This window comes from Epargyreus clarus, unplaced genomic scaffold (assembly GCF_041222505.1).
Source record: "Epargyreus clarus isolate Ecla_fem2 unplaced genomic scaffold, WU_Ecla_fem_2.2 ptg000023l, whole genome shotgun sequence".
Taxonomy (NCBI): domain Eukaryota; kingdom Metazoa; phylum Arthropoda; class Insecta; order Lepidoptera; family Hesperiidae; genus Epargyreus; species Epargyreus clarus.
The window spans coordinates 1,353,050-1,377,135 of NW_027332230.1; the positions used below are offsets into that span (position 1 = coordinate 1,353,050).

At 34.4% G+C, this 24,086-nt stretch overlaps 2 long non-coding RNA genes across 2 annotated transcripts in view; both read left to right on the forward strand.

Annotated features, from left to right (window-relative positions):
- Positions 1-24,086, forward strand: part of LOC140751782 (uncharacterized) — a 592,785-nt gene that overhangs the window by 213,610 nt on the left and 355,089 nt on the right. The window lies entirely within an intron of this gene.
- On the forward strand, positions 12,119-15,446 carry LOC140751659 (uncharacterized). The gene is made up of 2 exons (XR_012103374.1): positions 12,119-12,393; positions 12,872-15,446. It is a non-coding gene; the product is annotated as an uncharacterized LOC140751659 (long non-coding RNA).

The following is a 24,086-nucleotide window of genomic DNA, read 5'->3' on the forward strand; positions in this document are numbered from 1 at the left end:
GACGATTGTCAATCTAATCAGAATTTCTCCGTCTTTAAAAATGACATAACAAAGCCGCTTTAAATAGCTAACAAATAGTAAAGTTATAGTAACAGAAAAATAATTTGCCACAATGCCCAGGGGACTCAATATATTTACACTGTCCTTAGATAAAAAGCTCACAAAAAATGCATAGACTTATAACAATTGGAGCTTGGCGCAGGTGGCTCTATATTTCGGCCCTACCCACATAAATCGTGGTAAGAAAACAGTTCAATTGAACCACAGAGATATATGTGGGTGAGAAAAAATCGTATATCCCGAGAGCCGTACCGCAATAGATAAGTGAACTGGAGGTTTAGATTAGAGGGTTCCTAGTTTGGATTTAGATTAGAGGGTTCCTAGTTTTATTGTACTTAAAAAATAAAATTAAAATCCTTATACTTAAAGATTTAATAGTAGTTACATAGTGTAGAAGGATTTTTTTTTATTTATACCTGCGTATATTAATGCCTGCTAATATTAACATGATGATTACTCGGTAATTATCTTTCTTTTTATACTATAAATATTTTTTCTTACGAACCACATTTTCTACTGATAATATAGGTCTTGGTCGGATGTTGAGGCGAGCAATGCTATTGTTAGTATGATATTTAGTAATAATATATGTAAATCAAAAATGTAACGAATCTGGTCATTTGTCGGATTTGTAAGTAGTTCCCGCGATACGCTTACCGTTCCCATGGACAATTTCAAGTGGTTGAACCATGGCATGCTCGTATGTTATTATCTTTATAATATAGAAAAAGTGCACTTTTGTATAAATATTATATAAAAAAGTCAGTCTTAAAATCGTATTTATTACAAATAAAATAAATGGATTTTGCGGACAAAACATACGGAAGGGTAAGAATAATATTCAAACAGATCCACCAACATTCCATAAAATTCAATACAGGTAAAACAGAAAATTAAATATAACCCTTTGTCCAATTACATAAAATGCAATAAACAATATAAATTAAAATCATAAAGAATTCATAAATTGGTCACAGAGAGGACAGACAAATTTCTAAACAAATAAGCTTTGTCAAGAGCTGCAATTTTGAATTGACTTTTATTTTTCAAGTGTCTATCTATTACGGTTTAAGCGGTAGAGCCCTGTGACAGACAGACAGACAGACAGACAGACAGACAGACAGACGGACAGACGGACAGACAGCGGAGTCTTAGTAATAGGGTTCCGTTTTTACCCTTTGGGTACGGAACCCTAAAAAGTATACTCGATGTAAGGAAAAATTTACAAATAATTTTCGAAAATCAACTTTATAACTATATTTTCAAGTCAATATTACTTGATCAATTGAACAAGTCTTAAAATATACTCCTATCTTTCCATTCCACAAGGGTAAAATCACCAAACACGGAACATAAATTGTTAGTACAACAGTAATAATGTGCGTACAAACAATAAATCTTATTCTATCGTTACCCCACTGCATAAATAACGGAATAATTGCTGTTTTCACTATGAAATTTGATAAATGGCTTAGGTTTTGCTGAATTTTAGGTATGAAGGACGTCACCCTGTTATTTATGGCAAGTTTGGGTTCGGCCACATTTGCTGTTTGGTCGTTCTTGGTATTAGTTCCGCGCGAGCTTTGTTTTAATATGTTATAATTGTTCGATTACTTATATAAGGGTGTGGGGAATATGCGGTTCTTATTTTAATAAGAATACTTCTTTAAGAATAATTGTTTAACGGTAATTTGACTCTATTAATGAATTAAAATATATACTATTTTCTAGAAACATTCCAATAAATTAACTTCAATAGTGGTAGTTATCGTTCGTTGCAGCGCCATTACCGACATCAAGCACTGGCGTGGTCCTTAGTTTTTTTTCTTAGGACTAGCAACAATTAGAAAATGTATTTCCTTATGAAACTATTACAAATGTTGATGGATGGCAAATATTGCTTCCCGTCAGGTGGACTGTATGTTCGATTACTAATAAATAAACCACGTAATCTTTCTTTCTTTCTAATACATTATATATAAACGCAATACATACGACGTATAACATAAAATAGAGATTTTTTATTATAAAAAAAAACATGTGAGCCGTCACGGGACGCCTGGCAGATGTGAAACATCGACATTATTTTGTAAAAGTAATATGCAGAAAAGAACATATTGTGATAGGAACTAAATATGTAATAATGATAAAATAAAATATTACGATTTTTGCGCATGGCGACGCGTCGCCACACCGTACACACTACTGCATATAGACTATATATATATATATACCATCGTATAGCGTGGCGCCACGGCATGCGTCGCCACGCCAGAAATCGGTTTTACGTGCGGCTATAGATGTTTCACATCAAAAACTACTATTAAAAATATAACCTGTTTCACTCTCACAATTTAGACGAATCCACCTACTCCTTACGTGGTAAAATTCGTCTAAGAATATAATTATTCTTTATCTTGTTTTATTTACAAAAAGTAGAGTTTGAATAGTGTTGCATAAATAAACAATATATAAATACCTCTAAAACCCGGGATCATATTTTTGTAATAAAATGTATTTTATTTGTCAAATACTGTTTGAAATACGTATCCTCTGAATCACCTTACTAAATCAACTAAAAGTCGCTTGATTTCAAGCGGAAATTGAATAAAACTCCCATCCTGTTAGCATCGAAAAAATATATTTCAATGCGAAATTCGATAAGCAGAGCTGACATATTGTCTATCAAGTCAACCGTGAATGGTGCATCATCTGATACGGCCCGTTCGATGCTCGGGCCAAGTAAGGGTCTTGTTTCACTGCGATCTGTAAAATCGCGCTAGAATCGTTGCGTATATGGATAACCCTGGGGTTAACTAACAAATTGGAGTCCTTTCTTCAAAGGTTTAGAACTAAAGTCCTATATGGATACATACTCCACTCCTCGATCCACTCCTAGATCTGACTGAGGTTATTCCTGATTTGATCCCTCGGTGGCAGCGGTCACATACCATTAGTGTGTGTTTATTACGTCTATTTCATAAAAAAAAAAAAAAATCAATTAGAACTTTTAGAAATGCAGGTGGACGTAAGGTCCCTTTGTGTGGTAATGGTGTTACAATGAGTGTTCCGAGAAATCTCGGACGTTCTGTTCACGCTGTTACCTACGGCACCCTTTATCGCAGCACATGGCTGAAGTTTTAACTTCTGGTGTAATCAATTAGACTCGTGGTTGCTTTCCGTAATGTCACCATTTTAGTCTTTGAGTATATCAGGGTGGCCGTCAATATCTTCTTAAGGCTCTAGTAATTAAATAACCGAATAGTATAGTTTGCTTTCTTGAAGATATTATGAGTTTGATGTATATTTACACAAAGGGTGACAATGTGACATTCAAACGGTGAAATCCAAAAGATATTTTGCAAATAATCTACTTGAAAAAAATATTTCGATATATATACATAAAATATGGAGATAATGCTTTTAGCATTAAGCCCGCCTTTTGTTCCATAATTATGTTTTGGTTCAATAAAGTATAAAAAAAAAGAAAATATATTTATAAGTTCAAGTTCAACACGAAATTCCCCTTTCAGACAATATAACAAGTACATTCTTTATTTTTATCATGTATACATTTCTCGCTAAATTATTCATAGCTTATCGCTTGCATACAAACAATGTTGCGGGTCAGCGAGTCACCGATGTCTAGTGGAGCGAGAAACGAGTCACCAAGAATATTCCGACCAAAATAAATTTTGCAAAAGGGATATCTGCGCGATTATATTTATCTAAACGATGACAATTTGTCTTCTCTTCCATCGGATATTTGATTTGGGATTTAGATTCCTCGCAACATATTTTTGGAAGATTATGAAAGCTAACGTATCTGTGTATAGGCCATCTGATAATAAGTGGCTAATGCTGTCCATGGATAGTATTCAACCCCAGATAAGATTAGAGTACTACTTGAGGTTGATCACAGATGCGTTGCTACCGCCGAGAACTACGACGAGCATGGTGGAGCGGTCACCATACCGGTCTGACGCACAACAAGTCCCGAGTTCGATCCCTGGCTAGAAAGATTTCTAAATGATGAATTTAGATTTCTGTTTCTGGGTTTGGGTGTATTTGTCTCTGTGTGTCCATAACAGCCACGATACACGGAATCCTAGTGTGGGGCTGAGAGTGTAAAGAGCGTTTAAAGCGTTTATTGTCGCCCTTGCCATACCCTTCAAACTATAACGCAGCAGCAATTAACATTGTTGTTATTAAGCAGATATAGGTGCGGCTGCGCTGCTTATGAAGACGAATTACGAAGCGTTTTACTTTCAAAACACTTCATGTTTTATTGATGTCTTGTTTCATACATTTTAAAGAATATACACTTATGTACAAGTATGTGTATATAAAATTTATTTTGTGTACATTTTTTTGTCTCTGTCATAATGAAAAATATATCTGTCTTCAAAGGTTTAGAACTAGTTTAGGATGGTAATTATTGCCAATTAATGTTGTTAATGATTTTTCAGGTACTGCTAGTAAGGAGACTTCTACTGCCAGACTAAGACTGCAGGTAAGAAATAAACAATTTAATAAAAAAATAAAGGTACTATCAAAAGTATAGCTACATAAATTTCAACCAGTTACAATATCAAAGCGTTATAATTAATTCCAAGTGGCGTTCTTAGTTTGAAGTATGTACATATCTTAGTTCTGCTTAGTTGAAGTACTTATAGCATTTGTATTATGTAGTTTAATTGTAGCAGAATCGCCACTGCCTACTCTCTTTATCTTTTACAAGCATCTGCATTTAAACTTAAATTATTCTCAAGAGTGCGCATAGGCAAATATGTATATCTCCCTCATATAGTTTTGTGGGAGGACCAATTTGTCCTCTACCCTAGCTTACTTGGAGTTAGTTACACAGATCCATGAACGGTACACGATACCTTATATTAGTAGGACTGTCTACCGTGCGGTTTTTTATAATATAGTAATAGGAAACGAACATGAGGTGGTAAGTTAGTACTGCCACCTACACACATATGTTATCAACCACGATTCAATACGATTAGACTATACGATTAGACTCTTACCTAAGGTGTGTTGCTACCCCGTTGTAGCGATGATGTCATCGGAGTCGAATCCCAAAGGGCTCTACCACCTTCAAATTTCTGTTTCTATTAAATAAAAAAAACACTCAAAATAAACATTTCATTCTGAGAAATATTTCAGTGACAAATAAAACTATCATTAAAATACTATCATTACTGAAAAGAACTTTACACTGTGTAATGACATCTCTCGAAAAGCTGAAAATAAATGTCAGTCTCAACAAGTTAAAAACAAAAAGTGCTCAACACTTAACGATAACAAAAATACGGGGTACGCACCGTCTGCATAATAAATACGGGCGCCATTTTTCGTTGACAGTCCAAATGGAAAATATTCTAAACCTCTGGTAGCACTATCTCTGCTCTCACTCGGGTTTTAACCGACTACTGGGTATAATTTATATCTGTATCTATTAATTTACGAAACGCTTTTAACACCATACTTTGGTCCGTTCGAATATCGACTGTAGCTTCAAGCAGTAAGGCCATTACTTAGATAATACTCTTTATACCCGTATTTGAATGGGACATTGCAAAGTGCATGCATTTTATAGTTTAGTGAGAATGAAATGAATCAAGACTGCTGAATTTATGACAAATCTTCATATTTATTTGAGTCTCTGGCGTATTGTAAGTTTAATCTTTATTATGGGAGGGAGAATTCGTTTTATTTACATTACAGTGTCACTAAATCATCATTATTTAGTATTATTACAGTTAAATTAATTTCTTTCTAGTTTTATATGATTTTTTTGTTGATAGTTGCTCAAGTTTAGAGTAACACCAGTAGCTGCGGTAACAACTATGTGGTAATTTAATTAGGGTGGCTACCGCTATCCATAGCCCGTGGTGACTACGGCTTTCTTTTCTAGGAGGTCTACATCTATCAGTGGGCTTACGCTGTTATGTGATGATGTTATGCAACGCATCCGTGACCGATCTTAGACTTATAAAAGGCATCAATGTTATTTGGCAGTTGATTGCAGATGTCTTCAAGCTGCCATGATTATTTACAAATTTAAAAACCGCATGTTCTTCGATAAAAAAATATATACATTCATAAATATTTATATAAAATACTTACGACAACTCTCTCAACACTTTTAAATAACTCCTCGGAACATTTAAAATAAGTTCTCTAACGTACAAAATACAAATAGTTTTGAATGGAGTCCGTTAAAGGTGGGGCAGAATGCATACGTCGAGATGTTTACCTCCGTGGAAGCGGCTGAAATTTATCTATTTCGAGACATATTTTCTCACAGAGTTTCTTTTAACTCAACTCCCCAAGTTTCAACCCCAAAACCTGTTCTCTAGGGTACATTTCTCCTCGCAAAAGCAGATATTTCTCCTTGTTTATTGCCGATATATTTCGGTGTACTTGCTTTATAGAGAAGTGGTGAAGACACAAATCTTTGAGGTTCATATTTTACTGAAATTGGTTCCACTTGCAAATGTTGTTTAAATATTTTTAAGCTATTGCATAGCTTTTATCGCGGGCTTTGAGCGCGGCGACCGAATCGAGAAATTCCGTAACGAAAATTAATAACACCTTTGTTGGATATCAAGTCTCCAGGCAACCGAGTTGTTGACTGTCAATAGAAAATATGGATATAATTGAATAAAGTATTATTTTACATTCCTTATTATTTTATTTGATATTGGCGACGAGATGTCGAATGAACTAAAAAACAATAAGAAAATACGAGCCACATTACGTGGGTTAATGAAACGAACCGAAAATTACATTTCGGGAATAGAAAAAATTGACAATGAAGAAATAAATATACGACTGAATTCTTTACAAGAAAATTTGAACAAATTCTACGCGATTCAAGAAAAAATTGAATGGCTTACAGAAGAAGAAAATTTAGAAGAGGAAATAAAATACAGGTACGAATTTGAAGAAATATATACAAAGCTAAAATTTAAATTTTTGAATGTACAAAAAGAAAATAATCGGCTAATACCTGAATGTTCTTTTATATCGGCAAGAGCGGAAGTTTATTTGATAAACTGTTAACTGTCAAGGCACGCTTGAGACGTACACCTAATACAAAAGAGTTATCACCTTATCAGTTAATGTTCGGCAGTGAGGTAAGAACCTATATGCATGCCTTATTTAAGAAATCCGCCCCACTATCCAGATTACATTACAATGCACCGCCAACGAAGGAGTTCGGACAAGGTGATAAGGTACAAGTCCGCAGTTACACCAACCGAAGAGTTAAATGGGAGTTCGGAGTCGTCATCCGAAGATTAGGTAGACTCCATTATGAAGTCAGAACTGAAAATGGCATACTGGTGCGCCGTCACCTTGACCAAATGCTGCCGGCGCCCCTGGTGGTGTATTTATTTTATTTTATTTTATTTATTAACAAAATCCACAGCTCTTAAAGTATTGTACAATTTTTTTCATGCTTAATCTACTAACAGCCAATTAAGGATTTACATTTTATGAGCATTTCAAAAACATAATAATAAAGTACGATCACTTACTAACACTAGTTACTACTTTTAATTTATTAACAACCACCAAAGCTATATTAATATACATAAATGTGTGTGTATAAGTATGTACGTGTAGTGTGTATATGTATGTGAGTGTGAATGTGTATGTGTGTATTTTGTAACAAGTAGGCAATAGATATAATATATATATAATACATATGAATAAGTTTATAAATAATTTAAGTAATACCATAGTTTTCAATTAATATGTTCCTAACCTCCTGTTTGAATGACGTCTTGCTAGAGTGAAATAAATCAATTTTGCTAAACATTTTATTATAGGTCGTTTGTAATCGACAGACGAGTGAGTTTCGCGCGTAATTTGTATTTTTTTTTTTTTTGTGTAAGTGAAAATAGCGGTGGAGGACTGTTGGATATCAAGTCTCCAGGCAACCGAACACAGATGGCAGTAATACACATTTTTTTATAATCCGTGCGGAAATCTTAAAATTGCGTGAAGTATATTTTATATTCCCATTATAAAATTCAAAATTATATTACCACATTATCCAAATAATATGTTTTATCAACCCAAGCTATGTTGAATTCTGGATTGATAAAATAACGTAAAATAGTGTTTGTAATTTTTAAACGTACAATTACAACTGACAGACTTGACAGTACAAAATCAAAACGCCATTATGATTTATGGTACAAATAATTTGTGTACAAAGTGTTTTAAATATGAATAAACAAAGTGCATTTATTAATGAAAAATGCGATGTACCTGTAACATTCGGCCAAATGATATGATAAAATAGTGGATAAAGATGTACTAATGTAAATGTTGATGATTATGGAAGAATATATTGTATTTCTGGAATTCCTTCTGAGCGTTTTCATAGCATAAAAAATGCTATGCAATAGCTTTACCGCGGCAGTCTCCGAGTGCCACACGTATTTTTTTTTCTTTTCACAAGTTTCCGATTTTGATTATTGAATTAAAATTGTTTCAAATTCCGAAGTATGGGAATCTAGTAAATTGAATTTCATTGGATGCGTGAAGTTATTTTTTATGTCCATGTGTCTTGTGACAACAGAATTCTAGAGTGCCATTACAGAAGTATGAATTAATTCAATTTTTAAAGCGAAGCGGGTAATTAAGTTAAATGTATATGAATAACTACAGGTATTGTCATCACAATTATTATTCGCTTATTATAAAAATGAAAAAAAAATCTGATTCTAATTTTGTCGTATACACATATTCCGAAAACTTCCGACGAATGTCCGGGTATGGTGTCTACAAGGAACATGCATTGTGACAGTGACCATAGAGCCACGGGGGTCATTAATGCATTGCATCCATTTATTACCTCTAATTACTACGTAGAACACTAGCTAAGGCATATTTATTAAGAGCGCCCGAGTCCCGTACGTAATCCGGGCTATTTGTAATGGCACCCGTTAATTCGGTGCCTTAAAGACCTCCTGTATAATCCCGGGATTGTTCAAAACGACTTGCTAGTTATAATCCTAGTCCGTATGATTCTGAGAGGGAAATAAAATGAGCGACATCTACTGAGATTTACTCAAAATATATTGATTGTAGCCTCACGGGTTTTGGTTGATTTTGACCGACTTCAACATTCGAGGGTGGCTTAGGCTTCGAGGGCTTCAATGGGAGAAATGGGAGAAAGTTTAAAAAATCTCGTAGTATATACACATAACATTGGTATTTCTCCATATTTTGAAATTAAAAATAATTGATAAGCTTCTTTTTACAACTACTGTGTAAGAACAGGTAAAGGTATGTACTAAAAGTTTTATAAAATATCTCTAAAAAACAATCAATAAAAAACCGTAATCTGTGGGCATAAACCACGACGTGCAAATCGTCCCTCATAATGCTTCGTGGTCGTTATGAGAAACATTGCACAATGAGATGTGCTATGGTGTTAAAAGGCTTTAAGGGCATTTAAACTGCTTTCGTAGTTAAAAAAATGTTGTCGTAGTATTTCTTTTTTATTTTGTTTCTTTTATTGTTCAGACAGATAATTGTGTAAAGTTCTAAAGTTTCTGATTTTTCTTTTTGTCGTACAGAAGATGCATGGAGGAAAACTTAGACGTAAATACAACCCATATTTTAAACCCGCCTAAACCGTTATAAAACATATTTTTTCGCACTAAAAAGTTGTTTTTTTAATATATTTTTGCAAAGCTTGTTATTTAATAAGAAACGTTTGTAATTCATCTGGTAAAGAATTGTCTACTGACACACTTTGAGTCTAAGATATCTTTCAATTTCAATTATATAATTAACTTTATGTATTCATGTAAATGAGCATTCTATGCCTATCTTTGAGATATTCATCGACCTCTGAATATTTAAAGTAAAAATAATCAGGAAGATAGAAGAAATAAGAAGGAAAGATAATATTATAAATTCCTAACTACAAAGAGCAAATAATTTTGAAGTCGGAATGCTAATCCGCTGATACGGACTTCTAGAAAGGCGTAGCATCACCGTACATAACGTAGGCCGAATCGCTATAGGCAACATTTAGGATAATAATACTTATTGATTACATAATCGTTATTTTTAATCAGTCAGTATCAGCAATAAAATTTGTTATTATTGATATTGATTTCTACTTTAGGTATTGATTAAAGATGTGATTTATAAATTTAACTCAATCCCAAAAAGTACAGCACCGGCCGAAACAGGCGTGTCGGTGGTGCCTCACAAAGGGTTCTATCCCCTTAGAAATAATTAATAATAAGACTATGACCGCTTATTTAGAGACCTGTTTTCAGTGACACAATACTGAAAGATGACGATGAAAGTGTCTATTGTCATACCCAAAACAAAGTTACGTAAATAATGTTTAACTGTTCTGACAGACTGACCCACATTTGAGCCGCGCAAAGAATTATGAAACAGTTACCAGTTAATTTTCCTGTTTGCCCCCTTTGCCTCCGTTTGCCATTCAACAGTTACCCTCATTAAGATGCTTGAGACCCAGATATGAGCGTCAGCGATTCTGCCGCACAGTTGGACCAATTGCCGCGTAATGACGTATTGTACGAAAAATCGGCCAAGTACGAGTAGCACTTGCAAACGAACGAAGGGTTCCGTATGTAAAATAAAAATATAGAGCTTTTTACTGGAATTTTGTATAAACATACATTAAATTCATCATTTTACCCGATTGCGGATGGTAATGTATTTGTATATACGCCATGCGTATTTTAACTTACAATAATACCAAATTATGCTCTGGTCTTTCAACTTAGTCTAAAAGTAATTTTAGGCAAGACATCAATTTTATTTATGGTTGTCCGCATAATGAATGCCATGCCGCCGTGACCACTGAACATGAAATCTGACAGGCCACTACTCATGTCATTAAACAAAGTTGAAACAATATGCATATTAATATAGTAATTATTTCATTTCAATGTTTAGAACATGAGCTCACATAAGAAATACATGGGTGAAACATCCCCCATAAATGCCCCATTACTTGACTTTATGAGCGCCCTTTAGTAGTTCTATCGAATGGCAACCATTTACGACTAAACCGAATGGGTCGAGCAAATCTAAAACCTGTTTTGCGAAAATATTACATATTGTAACTGGCAAGTTGAGGAGCTGTATTTTTTATCTGTGAGCGGTGAGGCATAGCGGTGAGGAGAGGCGCGGTGCGCTTTTGAATTTGATGTTTTGTTGTTTTCTTATATTCTCTTTCAGTGTAAAACAAACGGAAGTAATAAAAATCTTTGTCTGGATTAATAATTGTTTATATTATATTCAGAAGTGGTATAAAGTGCTCACAATGAAGAGAGTAAAGATATAAAAAGGATATTATGCCAGATGAGAGAAAATAAATAGGGGTGTGCGAATAATTCGAACTTACGAATTATTCGTTCCGAATCGAATATTAATATTCGATTCGAAACTCGAATCGAATAATTCGAAAATTCGAATTATTCGAAAGTTCCCGAATAATTCGAAAAATTTCGAATAATTCGAAAATTTTCGAATAATCCGAAATTTTTTGAATAATTCGAATTTTTTCAGGGTTTCTTATTTTCAATTTTCGAATAAAAATTTAACAGTCAATATACATTTTATTTAAACCATATAGTTACACAAATAGAACAATTAATATAGTTTTTTTTTTTAATAATGAAATAATATAAATTGAAATTTGGGGATGATCCTATTCTTGTAATGTTAATAAATAACTTATAAAAAAATGGATGGTAAAAATATTGATTGCCTTTTTTTTACGGCACTTCAAAAAAATACCTGAAATTCATGCTTCTAGACTAGAATACCCCCTTAATTCGCGAATTATTCGAAAACTTTCGAGTTATTCGAAATTTTTACGAATTATTCGAAATTTTTCGAATTATTCGAAATTTTTCGAATTATTCGAAGAATTTCGAATAATTCGAAAATTCGAATTATTCGATTCGAATTTCGAATCGAATATTGATATTCGATTCGTTTCGATTCGAACCATATTCGCACACCCCTAAAAATAAATTATTCCAACTAATGTCGGAACATTAGTCGTAATTTGTAAGCACTATTATCGATGATGGTGATGATGAGGATGATCGTAGATGATGATGGCAATTTATGAGAAGAAGGCCCAGTAGGTGAAGTCGTACCTGAGTAAATGCTTTCGGCGCAATTTATAACATGCTTCAAGTGGGACTCTGTAAGTCATTTTTCTGATAAAATGAGCAGCAAGAGGAACAGCATTCATTAACCAGATAAGTATGACGTGTGTTAACAGCTGTTAATACACTTGAGGTAAGGCTTTGATATGCTGGTGAGAAGTTTTATTTTACGTTGAATATGGGAGCTGACTGCTTGCATGTGATAATTATTATTAATTAGTAGCCTATGAATTTTGAAGTAAAATGCAGCAGGCGTTACATTGGAGGTTCTTCTGAGGTTACAGATGTCCGGCCTATGGTGACTAACTTCTATAAGCTAACTCGTCAGTCTTATCTAGATTTTTTTTATGACAAAAATAGTTGTGTTACTACATGTGTGTACTATGTGTGTTGTGTACTGTATGTATGCCTTGATTTGTTTACTTACACAAGTTTAATAGTCTTTTCTATATGATGTTAGTTGCAGTACTTAAAATAAAACTTGTTGTTAACAATTAATGATGCTGTAATGTATGTTGTAATGTTATAAAGCCCAGGCCGCTCAAGTAACATTATGAGGATGGGCAACGGTGAAAATCTTTTATACTGTAGTTGTGTTTATATCTCTACAGGAGCTTCATACAGGGATGTGTGACTTGTAACAGTTATAACATTTCAAGATGACCATGATGTGGAGTAAAGTCAGACGCTGAAGACTTGTGTTATACCCTTGGCAACAAAGACTGGGTTGTAGAAGAGGAAATGGAGGTAGCGATGGTGCTGTTGGTAGCACTCTTTGAGCGGTTCCTGAACAACACCACATTATGCATGATTAATACAAGATAAGTTTTCTAGAATTTTGTATGGATCTGGTAAATAATCTTCTTTATGGTATGAGTGTGAAGCAGCAGCATAATCTCTAAAAATTTGAGAAAGAGATGATACATTACTGAGACATCTCCAATAAGAGATTATAATTAAACCTGAGGTTTGGTTAAAGAGACAGTCATAGGTACATAATATGACTACTTACATTTTGAGTTTTAAGAAATTATTATTTTACACAAATAACTTCATTAATATTATAGAGTGCAAAGTCAGCGACATAAGTAGTGGTAGCCTATTGGTTTGATATTCGGGTTCTCAATCTGTTCTGAGGTGTGAGGTTCAATCCCGGGTTCAGACCTTTGACTTTTTAAACTTATGGGGTTTTAGAGTTTATTTGCCTTCTATTAACAGTTAAGGAGTTAAATTAAATTGATACTACACATAAAGGACCCTTGAGATTATTAGTTTTAGACATATACAAGTGTACTTTATGGTTGCTCACTGAGAATAAATCATAGTGTTAGAGTTATAGTGGTTAAATATTATTGTGTGCCTAATGCAGGGTAAGCTTTTTTAATAATTGAGGAGTACCGGTTAAGCATTTATGTTATGAGTAGCGCTTATTCAACATTATTGATATAAACTTTTCTGATTGAGCATGGTGGGTTACAGTTGCAGGAGAGCTAGATTACTAAAGAGGAGAGCTAGATTACTAGAGAGGAGAGCTAGATTACTACAGTCATAATGGTTTAATAGGGAAACATTGTTTGTGGACTATTGTATTGTTTCGTTATGGATATAAGTCAACCAATTTGTTTCTGTGTTATTCGATGTGACTTTTCACCTATTTTGCCACCCACAAAAAGGAAATGTCCTTGTGTGTTCTTAATATTCCTAAGTATGAATGTAGGCTATGAACATAGAAAGTTCTACAGTGGATACCTCCTATAAGTACGCTCACAATTAATTTATAGAAATGTCTAAAGGAAATATTTATGAACAATTTGATGATTATATTGAGTACACGAATGCAGCGAGTAGTGGTACTTCAAATAATAAACTCTGTTATTCAGCTTATAGCTCTTTCGTTCCATGATTGCTGGTTAAGTGTTAGTGGTTGAGTTAGGCTGGTTAAATATAGCGAGAGAATATTGACGAGATATAGAAATAACTGTGTCACGAGTACCTAAACGATATTATTATTTTATTAATTTTGGAATTAAACAGATTTGTACAGGTATTAGATATCAGAGCTAAATAACTTAAGTTATCTCTGTTGGTATACTGCATGAACAAGAGGAACTGTTGGTCTATTGAGAAGCACACCATTCTCGATCCTCGTTTCCGTAAATGCGGTGGTGAGATGAGTATTGTTAGTGCGAAAATGTGATGAGACGCTGAAGTAGTGTTAGTTGTCATATAAAGAAAATATCCTTGTTGCTGCAAACCCTATGTTACTTATCAGAGTTGTAAACATAAGACGAGCCATTATAGCCTACATCGTATGAAATATTTTAATTTATTTGGGGTGTTCAATGAACCATATTTAATCTTTTAGATTTTGATGGATTCGGTTTAAGTTTTAAAAAGTATTTTGTTAATTCATTGAAGAAAGCAAATTTAATTTAGTTTTCTTGTGGTGGGAATTCTAATACACATAGTCTAAAATAGCATTTTTGTAGCCAGGATACCCTTATAGTAGCCAGATAAGGAACACACTTGCTCTCTGAGATTTCTTATTACAGATATCTTTGGCAAATAAAGATTGGGGTGCCGCCTGCTAGATGAAGTGTTGCGCTGGGAGTCGAGTAGAGAATGGATGTGAACAACCTTAACTCAAGCAGGTAGCGCCCTGAGGAGAGTCCTGAGTGGTTGAAAAGTGAATTAATACGGACTAAAGAAAGACGGAGAATAAGATGCTTCACTCGAGTACGAATGAGAGGTCAAAACGCGTCGGAGAAGAGGATACTGACATGCTTGAAAAGTTTTTGTGGCCAAGGACAGTGGAGCCTAGATTGAGTGGTACCTATGCACACTGGGTAGAGAAATAATTTTCGTGGTCAAAGGCTATTTGAAAATATGTAATTCATCGGAAGTAGATCTATCATATGGAAATGGATGGAACTATTACCAGAGCAAAGAGATGAGAAGTAGTAACAGAGGTGAGGTGAGGTGAGGCGTCAATTGCGGCGCAATTGTTCCAGGATGGCCGACTGTAACTGGCAAGTTGAGGAGCTGTATTTTTTATCTGTGAGCGGTGAGGCATAGCGGTGAGGAGAGGCGCGGTGCGCTTTTGAATTTGATGTTTTGTTGTTTTCTTATATTCTCTTTCAGTGTAAAACAAAAGGAAGTAATAAAGAACTTTGTCTGGATTAATAATTGTTTATATTATAATATTATACATTAAACATCCATTTATTTAGGTTCTTGCGTAATATTGAAGTTGCGAATGGGCATTGAGCCTGCGATAGTAAATGCGTGGGAAGTGGTCTCTGTGGCCCATGGATATCGATCTGTAACCAGCTTCATATTAAATAAAACTTTTTTTACGAGGGGTAGCCCTTCAAAAAGTACCTGACGACGTGGGAGCGACGATGAGTTATGTGGTATTTTTACTGCACTAACCTGGTGGCCGTCCAACACTTGTTGGAGACCTCCGGGATCCGGGGTGTTTAATACCAGAAATGGGTGTGGTGGTGTGTTTGAGGAGGAGTCGCCGCGGCCGTAGTCCGTAGGTGGTAAGAGACGGTGTGGCGAGCGTGAAGCTCACCTGGGCGGAGCCCGACGGGGCAACGCGCTACGAGGACTCCGGTTGCGTTCCTTTGGAGATCCCGGAGCCCTCTACGCAGCGCCAAGGACGGCTACCTAGGGGTGTTTATTGCGGTAAGAATCCCACATAACTCTGTGTCGCTACTTTTGAAGGTTTCCCCCTCGTGAACAAAAAAAACCTCGATCGAATAGTACTAGTTCTACCTCCTTCCAAAATATTAACTTTTTTATGTTACATCAAATATTTTCTTCTAGAGATTTCTTAGTCGATTACTTACTCGCTCTGCGACCCAGAAAGTTTTAGATTTCCGTTTTCTTTTGGTAATTGTACTATTATAAAAAATGAAGGTATCTATAGAGGTGCCTTCGTAATCGTACTATGAAGGGTTACACCAAATTTAAGCGCCTTTTAATGAATATGGCATCTTTTCCACCTGATTTAAATTAACTTAATTTAATTTAAGTAACTAAATATACTGCAATAATAAATAAAATGTATGATCTAAATCCGTACATAATTCAATTAATGTTAACTAATAGGTATAACTCAAAATAATGAGAGAACTGAGTAAGCTTACTTTATTTTACTTGTTTTTGTAAGATATAGGAAGTAAATAAACATGTATTGATATTCAACATACAAAAAAATCAGTACAAGAGTTTCAAAGTATTTCCATAAACATTTCACATTACGGACAGCCCACGTAAACAGCCTAAACAAACTAATCTCGACGCTCAGTCGGCTCAAAGCGTGTTTAGCGATAAAATCTTTTCTGGTAATAACATACGATACAACATGTCAGCCCTTGCAGATATGAGGACACACGTACAAATACGCCGATTGAATATATTGACCGTAAATGCTGGAATGTATACGTAAGCGTTTGTAAGGTTTGCAAGGATACTTCTTTGTCAGCTATAAGTTTTACATCTGAATATAGTCGGCAAAATGTATGTAGTGAACACTGTTTTTAATATTACTAAGTCGGCCATGCTTCACCGAGGCTCAGTTTCCTATAGGCAGCCAAATCGATAATCGCGGCTGCTAAAGCAACATGTCTGCTATGGTTCCAAGTGCCTTAATCTTTATATATATATATATATATATATATATATTAGTCACTATGTCACTGAACTCCTCCTAAACGACTGGACTGATTTTGATGAAATTTGTTGTGTGTGTTCAAGGGGACTTGAGAATGAGGTTTTTTTAATTAATTTTTAATTCGTAAGTAGTTGTTGATTTTGGAATGTTTCACATTGGATTCGACAGACTCCGCTACCATCGCAGTTTCAAATATTCACGCTGAGTGTCTGACACAATAGAATTAAAACATAAATTATTATGAGCCTTTTAAGAGGATCAATAATTATTATAGTTCAAAAAACTAAAAAACACGCTTTTATGATAAAATCAACTAAAAAGTAGAAAATAATTCTCAATCCAAGAACCAATTAAGGAACAGTAAATAGTATAACTGTGGAAAAGTCGTGGGGTGCTCCATTTATCAGGTTCGAAAAGCGCACCACACTTTTTCCACAATTATATTATTTACTGTCCCATAATTGATTCTTAGATTGAGAATTATTTTCTACTTTTTAGTTCATTTTATCATAAAAGCGTGTTTTTTAGTTTTTTGAACTATAATTATTTATTAATTTTTAGTATTTGTTGTTATAGCGACCACCATTATGCATCGTTTATAAAAAAAATCAAGTGTCTATCTATTACGATTTAAAAGATAAAGCCCAATGACACACGAACAGACCGCAGGGGGTTTCGTTTTAACCTTTGAATACGGAATTCTAAAAATCATTCTACAAGAGGGCGTTATAAATATATTTCAAAACATTTGAGTTATAGGGAAATAACATTATTATTTTCTAAACTAAAAATCACGCTATAACAGTTATTGAAACCAAAAATCAATAATTATTTGCAATCTCGTAACTTGCGATGAACTTTCTATAAGGCGCTTGAACCATCTCACCTCGAAAATCGTTAATCCTGAGGATGTTGATAAGTACCCTTTGAGTACGGAATCCTAAAAATCTATTCTACAAGAGGGCATTATAGATATGTTTCAGAACATTAGAGTTATAGGGAAATAACATTATTATTTTCTAAACTAAAAATCACGCTATAACAAATACGCCTATTGAAACTAAAAAGCAATAATTATTTGCAATCTAAACTTGCGATGAACTTTGCTGAAGGTGCTTGAAAAATCTCGCCTCGAAAATCGTTAATCCTGAGGATGGTGATAAGGACAATGGTACAAAATTATTAAAATCGTGTATTGTCATCGGTTTTTGATAATTCTTCAAAATTTCGAATTAAACTGAACGTTCAAAGTGGATAGAAATCGGGCTCAAAGATTCCGTTACTGTTACGTACATACATACATACAAACGTACAACCCAAGCTAATAAAAGCGTGTTAAAAAGCGGCTTAGAGGAATCCTAATTCGGCTTAAACGTTTAACTCCGCTAGCATCAAATAACAAAAAACAAATCATAAATGTATTCAATTTATTAATATAAAACACCCTCATATGCTGTTCACATCAGCGTATAAAAAGCTGACAATATTCCCGACAACGAGGTGAAACGACCTACAAATTTCATTCCACAACGATAGTAGCAACGAAATATAAAATAATTCCCGGCGAATGCGCTCCGCAGCCAATCGGCGAAGCCTCCGTAGTTGTCGCCGTAATAACAAAAAATCCGGGATAAAAAGAGAAAATTGTTATCGTAAGAAGCGCTGTAGGTGAGGCTGGATGTATACTGCCATACTGCGCCATTCACTTAAATTGTTTCGAATTTAGTCGACAAGTGCTTGTTTAAGTTGAGTTCGGTTTGGGATGTTTTTGATATGATTGCTTATTTTATTTTTGTAGTTATATTATATGATTGTTCGAGGTATTAACCTTATATATTAATATGTAATATTTGAAAATCGCTTCTCGCTTCAATCATGTTTACATTATACATTTTGAACAAAAAACTCTTTAATAAACTGTCATAATCTTTAACAAAAAAAACTAAACGAATTTTCAGTAAATAGTTACAATATTTACTACAACCAACAATTTAATTAATACTCGTATGATATTATGTAAACACTGTTATACGAGTACATAAACATTAGTGTTTGTAATATACAGATTTATTCTTCTTCTCTTCTCAGTCGTTTCGCTCTTGTTAGAGCGGTCGTGGTCATTATGTGTTGTGTGTGGGGGCTGATGTCACTCGCCTCACGACATTTCGCCATTTCACTCTACTAGTGGCCATTCTAGAGCACTCGTGTACAGGGCCACCTATAGCTGATTTCACTTGATCTGTCCATCGCGTGGGTGATCGTCCGCGAGATCTGGTTCCTTCCACTCCACCCTGCACGACAAGCCGTTCAATGGAGTCATTATTTCGTTTCGTAACATGCCCAAAGAATTTGAGTATATGAGTTTGTACTAGTGTAGATAGACACTGTTTGATTCCGAGTTCTTGGAGGATGGAGACATTTGTGCGAAACTCGGTCCATGAAACTCCAACCATTCTTCGCCAACACCACATTTCTAGGGCGTCTATCTTTTTCTTTTCCAATTCTCGTAATGTCCACGTCTCTGAGGCATACAAAAATATGGGAAAGACTAAAGTTCGTACCAGCCGGGTTTTAGTGCCTTTGGTGATATTTCTATTACACCATATCTTCTTAAGTTTGTCCATTGCAGTCCTTGTTATTGTCATCCGACGGATCTCATCTATGCAGCCGCCATTATTAGATATTAACGCCCCCAGATATTTATACGTCCGGACTACAGAACAGTTCGCAATTTGTGTTATTTGCGGGGAGTTATTGGTAGCACGATCTATTATAATAATTTTGGTCTTATTGCGATTTATTGCTAACCCAAAGTCAAGACTGACAAGTTCCATTTTAAAAAGTAATTCCTCCAATTTGTCTGGACTTGTACCAAATAAGGTGGTGTCATCTGCATCGCTCCATCGCTCCAGTTTTCCAAAGTAATGCGCATGACTAGCTCGGTGTAGCAATTGAACAGCAGCGGTGATGTGATACATCCTTGGCGGACTCCTGCACTGGGATGGAAGTAATTGGATAGTACATTGTCTGTTCGTACTGAGGCCGTTCCTGTTTCATATAGACTTTGCAAAAGGTGTACCAAGTGCTTAGAAGTACCCATACCTAGTAGCGTCCTCCACAATTTATATATAAATATTATTATTTTATATAGGTATTATCATAGTGGATTATCAATCCAATGGAAAAAATATTATCATTCTTTTAATTAAGTTACTAGGCATAGTGCATACAACCATCCCCTTAGTAAGTTGTGTTCTTTGGCTGATAAAATGCAAATTTACGAAGATTGGTTTTTGAAGGTGGTAGAACCCTTTGTGGTTCGACTCCGGCGGCACCACCGCCACACCTATTTCTACCTAATAACAGCAGTGTTAAGCGCTGCTGTGTTCCGGTTTGAAGGGTGTGGTAAGGGAGACAGACTTTTCCGAGGCGTTCCAGCTCAGTCCTCAGGGGTAGCGGCGCATCTGTGGCCGACTTCAGGTAGGAATATCTAATCCTATCTGGGGTTGATTACAGATGTCCATGGGCGGCAGTAGCCACTTACCATCAGGTGGACTGCATGCTCGTCTGCTACTCTTATATTATATAAAAAAAAAAAAAAAAAAAATTGGTCTCAAGTTTTCTTATTACTTGCGCTAATAAACGATCCGCCGCCCGCGATTGTTCGCATACAACCTTGTACTTTGAAAGTTTTCACGTAAAAAGCGAAATAATAACAGGGGGTTCAAGTACCGCCTGTTTTTACATGTCACTTTAAATTTTGCAAGTTCATAAATATATGAAAAGAAATATGAGGGGAGTTTCAAAAAAAAAATTTAAAAAGCGGTCCTGCAGGATACTGATTAATTATAATAATTAATAATTAATGTTATAAATATATTACAATTATTACATTTCAAGTCATCTAGACAACATTTGTTTTTATTCAAATTGTCTATGGGTGGTAAGATAGTGAAAATTTACAAGTTTGTCATCAAAAATATTAATATTACAGTACTAAAAGCTAAAAAACGTTAATAAACGAAAAGACGTTCTGTAATTCAAATAACAATTTAATAATATTAATATGAAAATAAACGGGAACTCGTTCCGAGGCCCGGTAATAACAAAGCGCCGCCCCAGTTATCATGCGAGAACTTTCACCCAATCCGATTTACCTGAGTTAATTACCTTTCCTACTATTAAGGATTTTAGCCGCCCCCATTTGTATTGGTCGTTGGTGGGATTTCATCGATTTTTTTAGTTCTGATATGTTAAATGTTGACGTTATATTTTCATGAATTTAGGTACGTAATCGATTATATTTATTTATTTAATTTAATTAATTTTGCTGATATAAGAGATTTGAACTACTTCTTGAACTATTAATTGGTAAAATTATTGTACTTTTATTTACAACTTACATCAGTGATCACTGATCTTTTACATCAATGATCAATTTTTAATCAAGTATCCATATATTTTTACAGTAGTATATTAAGGTAATGTATTGCTATGTGTTTAGAAGGAGTTCTATATGTGTATAAGAAGATGTAGTCTTTGGTTTTGTCTTTGACTTTTAAAAATAATATATTGATTTTTTCTTGTTTTAAGAGTTCGAAATAAAATGGATTCAGCGACAGTTTGACATGTTTGTCTTCTTTTAATATTTTTTATAAATCCCCAACACTATGTTGAAATGATTGCATTAAAAAAAAAACTCAATGTTACAAAATATAACAGTCGTTTTCCGGTAATAGCATTCGCAAAAACATTCTGTGTTTTACATTAAAAAAGTTGAGTTAAATTTTAAGTAATTGAAGTACTTAAAATTTAACCAAGGTTTGTGAAAATCTAATAGGTAAGCAATAAACATAACTCATAAGTCCCAATTTTTACTAACAAACGTGCTGTCTTCATGCTAATGGATACGTAATGATATTTCAAGAATTCGAATGTTGTCACGACAGGCAGAAAAGGTTGAATCTGTTTCAATATAAAAATTGTTCCATTATGAACCATAATTTATTCGTCATGACGAATACACGATACCAATCCTCAGCGTTCCGTGATCGGTAACCCTGGAAAATTCGCGTGTGAAATATCAGAAGTCGGTGGGATCTGACGTAGAGGTAGATCGAACGTAGACGTGTCAATTACGCGCCGAGTACACGCGATAATTTAACGAACGCTTTTAGAATAGTATATTGATTTGGTGAAGAATTACTATTAAAATATTTTACACCACTTCTAATTACCTTCCAATAGTACTTTTGGATTCCGTGCGCATAAGCCACAATGCTTTTGTGATCATGTAAATGTTGTCATTATTATATTCGTAGAATCGGAGTCGCTTGTAAAATGAATACAAACCATCTATATAGTGAGGGAACAAAAACATTTATTCAATCGAATTAAATAATTATTGGTATTATGAATCGATGTTAAACTAGTAGTGGAGTATTAGTATCGTGAGTCACGCTACACCAAAGACTGTCTTACCATAGCAATGTTGGCATTCTTATACTCCTTGAAATTAGACAATGGTATTCTTACGTTAAAATTCATCTAGCCAAAAATATACACATACTTACTTTCGAAAAACATTACCCTTAGCAGTCCGGTAGTAAAAAATACATATTGTAGATAATGTTGTGATCGGTGTACCTACGTGTTATTCATCATATTGGCAATATTTTAAGACCCTTGAAGTGTTGTTTAAACTTAAATAATTAACTATTACTTCTCCAAAATTAAATTACATTAATTTAAATCAATTACCTATTATTTAATTTCATCTTCGCCAAACTAAACCAATTAAAATTAATCGGTTTTGTAGTTACAAAAGATCTTGTTACGGGTGGAATAGTCTGGAGCACCTTTAACATCATTACAGTAATTTATTATTTAGAAATTCCAATTTCGCCGGTTCTATATTGCAAACGGCTCTAAGACTCCCGGCCCGACGCAAATTAATACCCACTAGGAGCAGATTCGCTCATAATGAGTGCGATAAAACAATCCGGCCATTAAGGCGCCGCAATATATGCCTCCCTTTCGCGAAATATAGTGCAAGCTTTAAAATGTATGGCCGCGAAATTAAACGAGTCTTACTGTGGGCATGTTAGAAAAAGGTGCGCGATGCAAATTTATAGTGGGCTAGTAAATAAAGCATACCTTATGTATTTTGTTTATAAAGCGACCGTAATGTACACAACCACTGTGTGACCCACGTTGGGCGCCTGGCAAAAATTGGGTTTTTCGAGGTTTAGGATATTATTATTACGAGTACTTATATTATATTTTGATCATTTTTAAAAAGAATAATTTAATATGAGTTTTTTTTATACTATTGATAATAAACATAAAAACATTAGAAGATAATTGTTTGATGCTGTTCCTTCGAAGCAAATGATATCTTTCCTATCTGATGTCCTTTTCTTTATGTCATATTTATTTGAAATAAAATTCTATATTATTATTTGGTATTATATACAGATAATTACCGACTATGTATATCTGTATATTGTTTTAAATTTGGCTTATAAAAGAGCGATTGAAACTAAAAAAAGTATCTGGAAAACGATTACTTTACTTGGAAATGGCAAAGAATATAAACAGTTACGGAATGAAAATGCTCGATACAACAGAAACCAAAGGGTCGTCTCGAATATTTAAATCGTTGAAGTCGTCCCATTGTACCGGGATTGGATGTCGAAAATTGCCTATTACGAGACCCTGAGTACGGCGATATTGCTGCTTTATCCAATTTATCGTTCGTTCTTCACTATTCCTTCATACAATTGCGATTGCTTCCCGAGCTTTGAATCGGAGCTTTTGACAGCCCGTTCCTTATAATTGGTTCATATTAAAAATTGAGCTTTGAAACAATTAAGTGGTAGTTGGATTTTTGGTGTTACAATAGTGGTAGGTATCTACTAATATCGCCGGTTTCCTTTAGTATTATAAATGCTTATAATGTCGATGTGGATTTATTAATACTATAAGATGGCAGCCTGTGTGACTTAATATTTCTATGCCTAAGTATGTAAAAATAAACTTAAGATTCTGTTCAGTGTATTGTTTAGTTCGCATGTTCGCGAAATTCACATTGATGTTCATTGTGTGGCTTCAGTCATTGAATAAATTTGAAGAAACAAAGGAGC